General features: G+C 44.2%; 1 long non-coding RNA gene across 1 annotated transcript; it reads left to right on the top strand.

The window, feature by feature from the left end:
• The first annotated feature begins 6,609 nt into the window (after positions 1-6,609).
• Positions 6,610-12,690, top strand: LOC124696161. Its single transcript, XR_007000648.1, has 3 exons — positions 6,610-6,733; positions 12,419-12,468; positions 12,560-12,690. It is a non-coding gene; the product is annotated as an uncharacterized LOC124696161 (long non-coding RNA).
• Positions 12,691-13,458: the final 768 nt, after the last annotated feature.

Raw genomic sequence — 13,458 nt, 5'->3', positions numbered from 1 at the left:
ATATCGTCGGGTTCGGCCCATAGGCGACGGAAAATACCCCTTAGCGGACGATTTTGAGACGTTGTCTATCAGAACTTTTCTTGTAGTGTTACTAGAATGTCTTGTGTGAATGAATATGATGCTTCTTGTCCGTATTTTATTTATCGACTCTTCACTCCATAAACATGTGGTCCTGTTTACTGAGTTCAGTTTCGCTTGGGGACAAGCGAAGTCTAAGCTTGGGGGAGTTGATACGTCCAATTTGCATCACTATTTTGTATCATAATTTCTTTGTTATTCATTGATATATTTCATGTTTGGACACAATACTTATGTTACTTCATCTATTTTGCATGTTTCATCATCATTGGAGGATCAAGCACCGGAGCCAGGATTCTGCTGGAAAAAGCACCGTCTGAACGCAATATTTCGGAAGATCAACTGTGGAAGGAAATTATACCAAAAATCCTATTTTTCCAGATGACGGAGAAAGCCAGAAGGGGAAGCCGAGAAGACCCAAGGTAGGGCCAGACCACAGGCCGGCGCGGCCCATGGCCTGGCCACGCCACCTTGTGGTGTGGGGGCCCCACAGCCCCTTTCGCCTCCTTTTCTTCGCGAAATCCTTCGTCCCGAAGACCTAAGCCACAGAGGGTTCCTCACGAAGGGTTACGGCCGCCTCTGCGGGGCGGAGAACACCAGAGAGAAAAGAGCTCTCCGGCGGGCAGGAATCCGCCGGGGAAATTCCCTCCCGGAGGGGGAAATCGACGCCATCGTCATCGTCATAGAGATGGACATCATCTCCATCACCACCGTCATCATCATCATCATCACCGCCATCTCCACCGCTGCACCTCGTCACCGCTGTAACAATTTGGGTTGGATCTTGATTGTTTGATAGGGGAAACTCTCCCGGTATTGATTTCTACTTGTTATTGATGCTATTGAGTGAAACCATTGAACCAAGGTTGATATTCAGATTGTTATTCATCATCATATCACCTCTGATCATGTTCAATATGATGTCTCATGAGTAGTTCGTTTAGTTCTTGAGGACATGGGTGAAGTCTAAATGTTAGTAGTGAATTATGGTTGAGTAATATTCAATGTTATGATATTTAAGTTGTGGTGTCATTCTTCTAGTGGTGTCGTGTGAACGTCGACTACACGATACTTCACCATTTATGGGCCTAGGGGAATACATCTTGTACTCGTTTGCCAATTGCGGGGTTGCGGAGTGACGAAACCTGAGCCCCCGTTGGTATATCGATGCGGGAGGGATTGCGGGATCTTAGAGTTTAAGGCTTGTGGTTAGATTTATCTTAATTACTTTCTTGTAGTTGCGGATGCTTGCAAGGGGTATAATCACAAGTATGTATTAGTCCTAGGAAGGGCGGTGCATTAGCATAGGTTCACCCACATAACACTTATCAAAACAATGAAGATTATTTAGCTACATGAAGCGAAAGCACTAGACTAAATTCCCGTGTGTCCTCAAGAACGTTTGGTCATTATAAGTAAACAAACCGGCTTGTGCCATTGGAGAAGCAAGTCGCGATCAAGAGGAAACATCAGAGGCTTTCGACGATTTGGGAAACCCCTATGTCGATCCCTCAGATCTAAGGAGAGGTTTGGGCACTAAATATGTCGGGCCCACACCACGTGTCAGAGTTCAACTTCCACAAGCTGCCTGGGACAGAGCTGCGAAAGCTTTGGATGGCTCTGAACCAATGGAGACAACTGCTACAGTCGAAGAACTGCAAGCTTATCAATATAGACTCGCCGAGTCGGAAGAGAACTGGAAAAACGAGCATACTGCTGGAACAGGAAGAAGGGAGGAAGCTTCCGCATCAAGCGAGCGACGAGCGGAATTAAGTCGACACTCGAAACTTCGGGAGATAGTCACGAGAGAAGCTCGGAGGAGATCAAGATCTCGGCTGCAAAATATACCGGAAGCCGAAAGAGAGACTCTAATCCAAAACCTCGACATGTCCTTTATGTCAATCGACACGAGGGGGAATATTATCCCAAAAACACCGGAAGCAGGATATATGGCGACACAAGCTTTCATCTTAGCGTCCAGGCCACCTCCCGGAGATCCAAGAGAAGAGTTGTACAACATGGCCATGGCAGGATGTGGAGCCATGGGAGCAGCGTTCACAGCTACACCTCCCGAAGGAACTGCAAGGCAAAATAGTCCGAGACCTACCGCAGCAGTGCAAGATCCACCAAGAGCAAGTGGAGCCAGGGACACAATAACTCAGGCTAGAGTTGATAGAGCGCGACAAGAAAGAAGAGAACGCCGGCATTCACCAGAACTTGCCGAAGAGGACATGGTGGACTTCCATGTTTCACACGACGGGTCCGAAAAACTCGAGTCCCATCAGGATTCAAGCTACCCGATAGTTTCAAGAAATTTGATGGCCTGCAAGACCCCGAGGACTGGCTAGTCGATTACCTCGAGACAGTAAAACTGATAGGCGGGACCAGAGCGACAGCCATGCAGAGCATCCAGATACATCTGAGCGGAGCCGCTAGATCATGGATAAAAAAGCTTCCCCCAGGTTCCATCGACAGCTGGGAAAGCTTCATACCTTGTATAAAGGTTGGTTCTGTGCTTTTTTGTGTTCATGCCAACATTTTGCATGCCATAGCACCTTGGACAAAGTAGTTATTGTCTGGTTACCTTTAGATTTTTTGGCCATAGTTGCTCGATTTCTTCTTAAGGTACCATATCTTCATTTAACTTATTTGTTCAAAGGAGTGAGAGGGCACTTACTGCAGAATCTATAGGTATTTTCTACTGTTCATTTCTTATTTCGCATGTTAGAATGTCTATTCTCAGTTTTGGGACTTGATCAATACATGTGTTTTTGTAGCTCATTATATTTTTGGTCTATACATGTGATATAATTACATTTAGTGAAAAGTATTAGCTTATGTTGAGGTATTTCAGTTTTGATCATTATACAGTTCATTGCCTTCTGAGCCCATTGTAGGATAAATAGCATGGTCCTTTGTTTTCTTACGAAGTTTCTTCGTAACTAATTGTGCTCGGAGGTATCTTCTTGCTGAGTTAAGGTTTTTTTTAAACGAAGTTGTCAGATTCCTTTTATTGCATCTTCCGTTTGTATTTCTCCAAACTATCAGAGAACTTGGAGTTGAGACTAAGAATCTATTTTTATCCTCTTTTGTCATATATATCTTGCAGAATGTTCAGCAGGTTATGTGCTAATTTTTCCTCTGGTAAACAGAACTTCCTCTACGTAGGAAGTATATAATGAGTTTGATTGTGTGTTGATATTGAGTGCTCGCAAGAAATTGAAATAGGCTACAGATTAATTTACTTTGGTAATCTATGTTCAGTAGCATTTTCCAAATATATGTTTCAGTTATCCTGCAAAAAGACTTCAGTTGAGTTGAATCCAGTTACAGGACTGAACAATTAGGGATTTGTACATACATATTTTGTTGTGATCTGTGGCACAATTTTTGTTCATGTGCATTACTATCTATAGTCTGTAGAATGACACTTAACATTGGTATTGGTATTGGTATTGGTATTGATGGAGGCATGTCAATCGGGGAAGAAGACCAGACACAAGCGTCCTCCTCAAGGGCAACTCTGATGGTGGGTAGCTCCGCCTACCTCGTCCATTTTTCTCCTTCTCCCCCAGCTGCCACTTCCTCGTTGCTCTCCTGTGTCTCTTACCAGTGACATTTTTACCAATTGTGGCCTAGATCTATCTTTTTTTTCACGAAATATGATGATTATTTCTGAGATTTGTCATTGAGCATGTCTTTCACCTGATTTCATCTTCTTTCATGAAAGACTGCAGGGCCAAATATTTTTAGTACACATGATGCTGGCACGGGGAAGGAGGCCTGCAGTTTATGATCCTGTAGTTTTTATATTTCTGCTCCACTGATTTCATATGTAAAACTGTAAGATTTAACCCTACGCGATCAATGGTGACACTTTCAGGGGAACCGACTGTCAGTTCAGAATCAACGACAGTTACAACATTCAGTTGGTGGCCTATATTCTGCACCAACAGTAGACAATATTTGTGTTAACCCAGAAAAGTTTGGTGAGTGATGATGATGTCTCTAATTTGTGTTGTCTATATTCTTAACTATGTGTTGTGCAAAACCTGATAATAATACTTGCAGCAGCACGGTTTGAGAAGCTGGAATGTACTGAAGAAGATTACGAAGAAGAGCTTTAGTGTATTGAGAAGGTTGGAAATTTTATTCACTTGCTCGCTGCTCTATCAGTCCGTGCAAACATATTGTAGTCCTACATGCTCTTACTTGTATATGCACTAATACCGTTTTAGGTCTTTTCTCCATGGGTTGAGAAGTGCAAGCAGTTTTTTTACATCTTGTTTCTTTGGTATGCTCTGTCAGTGGGCCAAGATTTATTCTTCCTATCACTTACATGTTTGTCTAATTTTTTAGATATTGGTAACCTGATATCCTCTTTCGTATGTTGACGTGTTGCAACAGTAATAAGGCCGCATAGAGTTTCATGAGTGACATTGGCATGTGTGGTTATTTTAAGAGATGGATTTTACTAGGTGGCATATAAGGAGTATTTCAAAGAGTCAAATAAGCTGACCGCCAATTGTACCTTTTTGCATTCAGATTTGTATTGAGTAACAGTCCCTGAAATCATTAATATGGAGGACGTTTGCACATGGTGGCACTTCAAACTGTATGCATGTCAGTTTTCCTCTTCTCATCTTCCATGCAAGGAGCTCAAATTGGCACATTTAACCTTCTGATGAGCTCGCCTTGCCGCAGGTTCAATTCGCTCCTTTACTATTGTAAGTAATCATGTATTAGTTAGTGCTTATTCATTTTCATGCCGGTGAGTAACATTGACTTCATGCATCTGCTTCTTGCTGCCTTTGTTATATTGATCCGCGGGAAAAGGGAATTTTACCCTGCTAGGTACATGCACGTCTGTTTTGTTGATTTAGTAGAAAGGTTCTGACACCTAATAATTTTCAATTAATTTGTTGTCCTACCAAAGTTGGTTGGAAAAGAAACAGGCTCCTTTTTCCAGAGCCATTTTTTTAGCGATGTCTCTTATTTCTTGTATTGATTTTATTGGAATTAACTCATACTTATGATCCTATAAATAGAGACGCAGAAGATAGATGCGTTAGGGAGAAACATCGAGAGATACATTTTCTATCTATTTTGAAAATTCTTAGCTGTCTGGAAGTGATAGTTTTGAGTTCTCTGTGCTGGTTATACAGATAATAATTCCAGAGTTCTTCTATTCTTGTTAATCGGCGGTGGCAGTAGGTGGATCACGGTGGCTGCATCTGATGGACGGCGGTGGCCGCCAAGCAACCGGCAGTAGGTACAAGCTCGTGTTGTCATGGTAGCGCAGCGTGGCCGCATCATTGAGATTTTGATATGGACCTGCTGGTAATAACCTTGATTTGAAGTTACTAAGCATGACGTTTGTTAGTGTGGATTGCATTATCTTTTTCATTCTTCATTATACAACATCGTATGTTCTATTCGATGATATAAAATGGCACAATTCCAATCGCGGTAGCAGCAACTCGTGGTCAACATGAGCTTGTTGAAATTATGTTTCCTAGGACAAAACCAATTCCATCTCAGCCACTTTGGAGTATTGTTGGGATAATTAATACTGATATATTTCCACATGTCAAACAAACACTTTGGTTTTTACCAGGAAAAGAGAATCAAGAAGAGATCAATAATAGTTCTGGCTTCATGTCCTCTTTGGTTGTGTTTTTGTGTTCTATTACCCTAGGTGCATTGCTTAGTTAGTATTGTATCTATTGAAAATTATGTGCCTGTGATATATTTCCATAAAGTGACGTTCTGCCGTTTAAAGGCTGCTCGTGAAATTTTCAAGAAATTCCACCCTTACTTGAGTTTGTTCCAAAAAAATGTTTTTTGTTGTCCTAGATAGCTACCTCTTGCTTACTAAGTTGAAGGTTGGTTATGGTGTGGCTTAGCTTCTTTCATTTGTTTCCCGGGTCAACATATTATGTAGGATGAGAAAATCTAGAGCAGTTTTTAGTTGGCTTATGGTTCAGTTTATAAAGGATGTCAAACTACGGGTTCTAGATTTGTTCTCTGCAATTAATAAACATATAATAACAGAATATATGGGAAATAGGCATTCTCTGAATTGTTCTTGAGGTATATTTTTAGGTGGGGATCCTTGCTCCTCCGTACTTGCACAAAAGGCGAGTAATCAGAACACATGGAAAATATATTTTTACCGTTATTTATTTACATCTGAAGTTGTTCAGTTTCACTTGGGCATGATATTTGCAAAGTAAAAAAGTTACTCGAAATTCCTGCTTTTCGGTACTTTTCTTATTTTTTTAGATCTATTTGATGTCCCAATGCTATACTATGTGCAGATGTGGAACTGGTTCCATATACAATGATGTCTCTTATTTCTTGTATTGATTTTATTGGAATTAACTCATACTTATGATCCTATAAATAGATACGCAGAAGATAGATGAGTTAGGGAGACACATCAAGAGATACATTTTCTATCTATTTTGAAAATTCTTAGCTGTCCGGAAGTGATAGTTTTGAGTTCTCCGTGCTTGGTTATACAGGTAATGGTGATTTTGAGAAATATATTTGCAAGCATGTTGTTGAAGCCCTGATGGATATATTTTACATTAATGTATGACCTGGCATTCACATATATGCTCGTCTTTTTGGAATCGTCATGAATGAAAAGGTTGCTCAATTTTTTTATGGATATTTCCCCCTTGCTTTTTTTACCTCTAACCCTATTTTTGGTCAGTATAAATATATTGGAAGTTACAGTCTTAGTGGTGGCCTGATTGTAGGTCTAATATATTGTGTGAACAAATAAGTCACATGATTTCTCTGTTTGTGTTTCTCATGGCTTCTCCCATTCAACAGGTTACTAGCATAGAATCTTTACATTGTTTGGCCAAATTGAGAACTGAACTTGGACTAATAGCTTTCATGTATATGCGTATTTTTCATGGGTAGAACTCTTATTACGATGAAACTAGCAATAGGTTGCAATATAGGTTCAGCGACTTCCTTTGCCGCTTTTCCCATTGATGCATAAGATTGAAAAGAGGGTTTAGGGTTTTGTGTGTGGGTCTCTGCCCCGCACCGGTCTCCACTTATATTGACATGATCATATAATTACAATCGTATACAACACGTATACGTGATACACAAGACAGAGGAGGTAGAGTCTATTTACAATTCTAACACTCCCCCTCAATCTAAACCGTGACAAGGTTAAGATTGGACTTAAATCTATCTATCATCTGTCGGGTGGCTGGCTTAGTAAGTACATCAGCCAGTTGATCAAGTGTGGAGATGAACCTGACATCCAAGTCACAAGCAGCTACTCGTTCTCATACGAAATGAAAATCAATCTCAATGTGCTTCGTTCGAGCATGAAAGACTGGATTTGCCGTCAGGTAAGTTGCCCCAAGATTATCACACCACAATATGGGGGTACGTTGCCGAACCACGCCAAGCTCTTTGAGAAGAGAATCGACCCATATAGCTTCAGCAGCACCATTAGCCAATGCTTTGTATTCTCGCCTCCGTACTTGATCTCGAGACCGTGGGTTGCTTCTTAGAGCTCCAAGAAATAAGATTTGCTCCAACAAACACTGCAAACCCGCTGGTCGAACGCCGATCATCCACACAGCCAGCCCAATCCGCGTCGGTGAAGATACTGACAACTGTTGATGATGACTTGTGAATCTGCAAGCCAGTCGCCAACGTCCCTTTGACATAGCGCAAAATGCGTTTCACAGACTCCCAGTGAACATCAGTCGGTTGTGATAGAAACTGACAAACCTTGTTCATCGCAAAAGAGATATCTGGCCGAGTGAGCGTAAGATAATGTAGTCCTCCGACAACACTGCGGTACCTATGAGAATCATCAGAACTGAGCAAAGTACCTGAACTCCTAGACAAAGTCTCCGACAACGCAAGTGGAGTAATAGCAGGGTTACAATTCTCCATGTTGACTCGATGCAGAAGGTCAAGAGCATACTTCTTCTGAGTCAAGATCATCCCCCCTGAATTGTAAGTGGCCTCCAATCCAAGGAAATACTCCAACTTGCCCAAGTCCTTGATAGGGAAAGTAGCAGCGAGAGCGCGAACCAGAACATCCACTGCATCCGACGTGGACCCAGCAATAACAATATCATCCACATATACCAACATAAAAATCTGCACACCGTGATGTGAGTAGATGAAGAGCGACGTGTCAGCTTTGGAAGAAGTAAACCCCGGCCGATACAAACGCTGACTCAGCCGTGCATACCATGCACGCGGAGACCGTTTTAGACCATAGATCGACCGCTGAAGCTTGCAAACATGAGAGGGATACTCGAGCGTCCTCAAAACCAGGAGGTTGCTGCATATATACCGTTTCAGCCAAGAATCCATGCAAGAAGGCATTGCTGACATCAATTTGTCTGGAGTGTCCACCCTCGAGAAACTGCGAGAGACGTAACAAGACGAACCGTGGCCGGCTTCACCACCGGACTAAACGTGTCACCATAATCAATCCCGTGCTGCTGAGTAAAACCACGAGCAACCAACCTGGCCTTATGCTTGTCAATAGACCCATCTGGACGATGCTTCGTTTTGAAAATCCACTTGCTGCCGACTATATTAACACCCGGTGGCCGAGGAACCAAAATCCACGTGCCTGTCTTCGTCAGTGCAGAGAACTCGTCGGCCATAGCTAAATGCCAAGCCGGCCCGAGAAGCGCTTCTCGATGCAAAGATGGGGCAGCAAAGAAGGCACGTCGGCGAGGATCATATCGGACCGTACCATCAGTATACTCCTTCTCCCGTCGAGTCTGGTCGCGGTGCCTGGTTATCATCGCATGTTGCGACACAGCGTCGGACGAGTCAGCCGAAGACGTCGCGGCCGGCGGTGCGGCAGGAGGCGACGTGGGCTGACCAGGTACCGAAGGCGCCTGCGGCCCATGGGCCGGAACGGAGGTAGTCGGGCTGGCGGTGGGCGGCGCATGCACGCCATCGCCATGCACGACGATCGGATCGTTGATCCTTGCCTGATCGGAGAGAGCACCGACGACCTGCGGGGAAACACCAACACTTTGCACAGATGGATCAGTAGACAGGTACGAGAGATTGTAATTTCGCACAGGTTCACTAGTAACTGGTTCATCGGAGGGAAAACAAATGGCATGCTCGAGGGAGGTAGCATCAACTGATACGCCGGGGGTAGCAAAAGGAAACACAGATTCATCGAAAACAACGTCACGAGAGATATAAATTCGTCCCGTAGACCGATCTAGGCACTTGTAGCCTTTATGCATAGGACTGTATCCCAGAAACACACACATCTTAGACCGAAATTCTAATTTGTGAGAATTGTATTTGCGAAGACTAGGCCAACAAGCACACCCAAAGATGCGAAGAAAGGAGTAGTTTGGCTGAATTTTCATGAGCCGAAACAAAGGTGTCTCCTTATTGATGACAGGGGTAGGCATACGGTTAATGAGATAGCATGCTGTAAGGAGGGCCTCATCCCAAAACCGCAAGGGTAACTGCGAGTGTGTGAGGAGTGTTAGTCCAGTCTCGACCAGATGGCGATGTTTCCGCTCAGCTATCCCGTTCTGCCGAGAAGTATGGGGGCACGAGACACGATGAACTATGCCAGTGCGCTCAAAATACCGATGTAGACGGTGATATTCACCACCCCAGTCGGACTGAAACGCCTTGATCTTGGCGTTCAGAAGACGCTCAACATGAGCTTGAAAGGAGTAGAATACTTGTTCCACATCAGATTTGTGTTTAAGGAGATAAAGCCAGCAAAAACGAGAGTAGTCATCAACAAAACTAACATAGTACTTATACCCCCCCGAGGAGACACTAGCCGGCCCCCATACATCTGAGTGAATCAATTCAAGAGGTATAGTAGACACACGAGAGGATAACGAGTATGGCAATTGATGACTTTTAGCACGTTGACAAGCATCACACACTAAAGAAGAATGATCTGACGGGGAACTAGAAAGCTCATTGGACCTAACAATGTTTTGAACTACATTATTGGATGGATGGCCAAGACGTTGATGCCACCTTGAAGAGATAGCACCGGCCGACACTCGAGAGGATGACGAAGCTCTTCCGAAGGGGACGGGATACAGGCCTCCATGGCTCCTACCGAGAAGAAGAACCTTCCTCGTGGTTTTGTCCTTGACACGGTAAAAGTCACGATGAAACTCGACAAACACATGATTGTCACAGACGATACGATAAACAGAAAGGAGACTTAGACGAGCATCAGGAACATGGAGAATATTCTTAAGATGAATAGGTGAACCAGCTAAAAGAGAATGACCAATATGCGAAATTGACAAACCTGCACCATTGGCCACTTGCACCTGATATTTGCCACCATAGCGCTCATACGCTTGAAGACCGGGCGAGCTCGCTGGTCGGGTGGTCCGTAGCCCCCGAATCCATGATCCAGGGGTTGTTGTTGTAGTTTGTGGTGACAGCGTTGCCTCCACGCTGCCGAGGAGGCTGATAGTTGGTGTCGAAGCGGTTGCGGCAGTCCTTGGCGACATGTCCCCGGCTGCCACGGATCCGACACCGTGGCCGCCGCGCGACGCTGGCCGACCGTTCCCACCGCCATTGCGGTTGTTGTTGTTGTTGCGGCCGTCGTTCCAGCCGCCACCATTGCCTCCACCAGTGCAGCCGTCATTGCGGCCACCGAAGTTGCCACCATCATTGCGGCCGTAGCCGCCACCATCATTGCGGTCGTAGCCGCCGTTCCCGTTGCCGCCGCCATGGGGCTGCCCCTGCTGGCCATCATTGCCGAAGGGACGAGAAGATCCACCGCCTTGGAAGGCAGGGTTAGGGCGCATAGCCGTATTGACCGAGGAGGTCCAGCCTTCGGCGTGTGCCTGCTGTGCTTGAAGGGACTCGAAGGAGAGCACGTTCGAGTAGAACGTCGCATAGGAGATCGCCTCGGCGCTGTTGCCGAGGGTGAGCGGTGCAGTGACGGTGTTGTAGGCAGAACCGAGCCCAATGACGATGTAGTCGGCGAGCTCGTCGTCGGTGATAGGAACACCAGCAGCAGCCATGGCATCGGCTAATGCCTTCATCTTCTGCATGTATGCAGCGGCGGAGAGGTCTTCCTTGCGCGTCGACACAAGCTATCGACGGATGTGGCGCACATTGGCGCGACTCTGAGCGCCGTACAGGTCATGGACACTTTGCCAGACCGAGGCAGCGGTCGTGCGACCAATGAGTTGGTTGGCGATGTCGGGCTCCATGGAGCCGAGAAGGAGCCCGATGACGCGCTGGTCCTGGATCCACCAACGCTCATACGCGGGGTTGGCCACCGTAGTGGCCTTGTCACCATCTCCTGTGGTGATGGTCTTCGCTGGCGCTGCGATGGTTGCGTCAAGGTGGCGATGAAGGCCGGCACCAGCGAGATTGGGAAGGAGGATGCCCTTCCAGAGGTTGAAGTTCCCGGCCTCCAGCCGAACTGCGGGCGTAGGAGCGATCCCTGCGGGAGCAGAGGCGGACGACGATGAAGCCATCGATCCGACGGTGGTGGAGAGCTGGAGGGAGGACGTCATCGCGGTGGCGGCGGAGAGAACTCGCGGCGGCGGCGATCGGATCTTACAGCAGCGGCGGAGAGGGCTCGCGGCGGCTGTGGCTCTGATACCAAGATTGAAAAGAGGGTTTAGGGTTTTGTGCGTGGGTCTCTGCCCCGCACCGGTCTCCACTTATATTGACATGATCATACAATTACAATCGTATACAACACGTATACGTGATACACAAGATAGAGGAGGTAGAGTCTATTTACAATTCTAACAACATACACATGTACTTGATCTGGTAATGAGATTCTCTGTTGGGTTAAAAAATTACTGCTTTAGAATTTCTCGCATGAGATTCAAGATGTTGCACAAAGTAAAATACCAAGATTTTCATTGGAAGGTGAATTTTTTGAACCTGTACAGTGTGCAGCACTAGAAAAATCAACTTTTGGATTTACTGTGTACTGTGAATTATTCGGAGGCTATAAATCAGGCATATAGGATTCTTTTTTCTTCTGGTAATCTAAGATGCACCTCTTCTTCCATTTATCCAAATTCTGGTAATGCGTATTTTTTATATGTATTTTTTTGCCTTCATTTCATGTCTGTTAGAACATGTTATTCTGAGTGAACTTAGGAAAACTATATAGCTTCAGTTGTATATAGCATTCAGAACATCGCCACTTGCCTTGGATTTCTGAATCTTTTCAAAGGACATATTTTTTTAAAATATGCATGCTTTTGTCATAGAATTGGTGAGCAATTTAGATAGATATGTTAATCCTGCTGTTACTAGCCTTTCTTGTATGTTATCGATTCTCTTGCAGATCTAGCTATGATGTTGCTGTCAAGGGCCCAAAGAAGTAGTGAATCAGAGGTATGGTATGGGCCATCTAATATTTTATCCATTATTAACATGGTTTATCACTATTAATTATGTTTTGATTGCGTGATATTCATATGTGCAGGGACAAGAGGGCGAGGATGCTGTTAACACAGAAAACAAAGAGGAATATCAATGTGTGGAGGAAGCTTCATCACCGCCGTCCCTCGCTTGCCGTCTTCCAACACCAGGGATGATACATATATCTCTACAAATATTGTGCATATGTGTTAGTGCCTATACAAGAGTACCCAACTTATATATTGTTAACTGTCGAGAGACTGATACTGATATTATATTTATGAAGTAAATTCAATGCAGATTTTTTTCCTTTATATTGACCACAACTTTCCTATAGAATTAGAATATGTGAAATGCCACGTTATTTACATATGTGAAATGCTTGTGTTTATGAAATTTACCATGGTAACCATGAGTATGAGTAGTGGGCCATATTGTAATCCATGGATATATACATAGTAGCGTGAGACAATATTGCGTAATTAGCACAATCAGTTATTTCACTAAGTCTAAAAACCTCAATAGCCATTGTGTGATCACATTGCTTGAGTATTGTCTTGCTTTTGCCATTTGCGTCAGGACGCAACTGGTCATCTTTTTTTGATAGGCTTAATATCGGAGGAACCGACGGTAATTATGTATAGTGATCTTGGTATGCAAGTATGATGACCACTTGGTGTGACCTGCGGGCATTTGTTTATTTGTTCTTTGATTCTTAGTGAGGATCCTGGTGTATTTTTATTGAAGGAAATGTCACTACTTTAATTGTACTTATTGTATGTGTTGATGGTACCGAAAAAATATGATATTTATACACATTTATTTTTCTTTGCTATGAACAAATTGTTGGATGCAACAAATGTTGCTCCTGTGTTGTACATGTGTTAAGTGTTTGAAAGTTTTTTATTTTCTTTTAAAAGGATTGCTTATACAAGGTTAAGGGCTTTAAAAGACATACTGAAT

Source organism: Lolium rigidum, chromosome 3 (assembly GCF_022539505.1).
Source record: "Lolium rigidum isolate FL_2022 chromosome 3, APGP_CSIRO_Lrig_0.1, whole genome shotgun sequence".
Lineage (NCBI taxonomy): Eukaryota > Viridiplantae > Streptophyta > Magnoliopsida > Poales > Poaceae > Lolium > Lolium rigidum.
The sequence above is the reverse complement of the archived record's forward strand: the minus strand, read 5'-3'. Positions and strand labels throughout refer to the sequence as shown.